Raw genomic sequence first — 2,539 nt, 5'->3', positions numbered from 1 at the left:
AAAACCGTTAAATATTTATTTTAATTAATTTATTATTACTTTCCAGCTTTTTACGTTTTAGAAAAGTAAAAGTTAAAATAATTTTAATAAATCAGGAATTATAATTTTATAAATCAAAAATATATAAAACATAACGACATAAAATTAGTCATTATCACGTTCAAAAATATATATAATTAAATTGCCGCAAAAGAGCAATTATTTTATTTTATTAAAATCATATCATTTTTCTTCTCTTGGGACATAAAAGTTTGAAAAAAGTAATAATAAATTAACTTTTCTATTTTTCAAACTAAGTGAATAACTTTAATCTTCTTCAATTTTAACACATAAATTCTTGACAATTATTTTTTAAGCAGAATATGTTTTATAGTATTTAGATATTTAAAAAACCGAGAGAAAATCAATTGAATAATGAATAGCAATAACAGGCCAATACGCATGTAAGCGCAGTTACGAGGTATTATGCGAGTTTAAATGCGCAATGCGATATCGTTAATTTAAGAAACAATTACACATTTGATATATCTGTATTAAGATTTTTGCTTCTAATCAATCTCCACAGATCAAAGTATTTTACGATGGTGGTGTGACACATATTTGTTTGTATTTGAATTATATAAATGGCGGGAGGGGATCATATTTGTTCGTCGTTAACCGCACTGCCAACTCCGATATAGTCGAATGTGTATAGTTAGGAAGGATTTCGAGATACGTCCGAAATCAGTGTAGTCGACATAGCCGACTAGGATACGTGGCTCGGTATATAAAATAAAGGATCACCCCGGGCGATGCTTCGTCTATCGGCCGGCAATATCAGCGCGGGAATTGAAATAGTCGTGATATTTCTTTGAGAGGTGAGAACGGAAGGCGAATAAGGGAGGCGACGTTTGTGATGAGGGCGACGCGGGGAAGTAATAAAAGGCGACGAATGGGGGTTTGCGGTACATGGCCAACGACGACGACGACGACGATGATGACGACGAACGCCGCGGGAAAAATGGAGGCATGTTAGGTCGTTCTTTCGTCGTCGCTCTACAATCAGATTTCTTAGCGCGCCGTTCCATCAGAAGCACTGATACTAGAACTCTTTTGTCGCAATGGGGCAAAGGCAGGCGCTATTGGGCGACAATGATGACGCGGAGACAAAGGAAACGAGCGGCTTTCCGTGATGAGAAACGGACATCGTCGAGATCGAAGGTATTTCCGCGGGTGCGACTACTTTCGGCGAAAGGACAAAAGTATGAAGTAGGGTCGTTCGAAAGTGCGAAGTAGCTTTAATAAATTGTGGCTGATCAAGCCACTGTCCACGAATTAACAAATCTTTTATATACTTTGTTAATAATTAAATGGCAAGGCACTGAAATTCTGCTCAGCGAAATTAGAAAACATCCTCATTACAACGCAATTAATTATTGCACACCATATTTAATGACGTTCTCCGATTACATTATAAAATATTGCATTGCAATTTGGTATAAAATTTATTATTCTTATTAATTTGTAAACATTTGTTACGTTGATTTATTACTATTTTTCTTCTGTCCAAAATTGATCTTCAAATTCTTTTGCACTTGCGCGCTTTCTATCTTTCTTTCACTTTGTCTTTGAAAAAAATATTCTTTATATTCATAATTGTATTATAAAAATTGAGTTTTATACATATGTACTTATTTAGTTTATTAATTTTCTTTTTTGTCGTCTTAAAGCATTCCTCTTTAATGCTTCATCGAGAAAAACGCTTCGCGGGAAACATCGAGATAATATTGCGGTACGGAAACGGCGGGGTTCGAAGCAAAATGGCCAATTAACGCGTAATACCTGTTCGAAAATCTTTACGACCTCCTATAAACTACGGTCGGTATCCTAGCAACAAGATGAAAATGTTCGAAATCAAGGAGAGGTGCTTCGGCAACCGGGCAATTCCTCGAAATATGAAACGGGACAACCGAGCTTGCCGGTATCTATTCCGCGCATTTGCAATTACATTGTGCTCTGCATATTCATCGCACGTGAATTTGAATTCAAGAATAATATATATTTTTGTCTTTCCCTTTCTCTTACCTTCCCTCCTTCTTCCAAGTAAGCCTCTATAACAGTCTAAAACGATTCAGGAGGATCTAATATAAGGAAACGCGGAAACACATTAGGAATCATCAAAATTCACGTTTCTAACAAAACTGAATTAATACAATGGAATGATTATTTAATGTAAATAAAGTAATTATTATAGAGTAATTATTTTTAATAAAAGATAAATGAAAAATAAGGTTAAAACTAATTTTCTAAATTATATTATTCTTCCAAATAATATTAGGTTCTTCTTTTGAAACTTCTTTATGGATATTTGACACATCACAACTTTCTGAGAAATCTCTAATAGATAGATAGGTATGATAGATAGATTTATATTAATCTTTATCGAATTAAACTAATGTTCTATTATAACTTTGAAAACAGTTTCTTTTCCGTTACGGAAATCGCTAGGTCGTGCTTGCCATCAGTCTTATACATACTAACGCTATTTATCGAACAGTGA

The sequence above is a fragment of the Temnothorax curvispinosus genome, unplaced genomic scaffold, assembly GCF_003070985.1.
Source record: "Temnothorax curvispinosus isolate PA1 unplaced genomic scaffold, ASM307098v1 QBEX01000740.1, whole genome shotgun sequence".
Classification (NCBI taxonomy): domain Eukaryota; kingdom Metazoa; phylum Arthropoda; class Insecta; order Hymenoptera; family Formicidae; genus Temnothorax; species Temnothorax curvispinosus.
Note: the sequence above shows the minus strand (reverse complement) of the source record.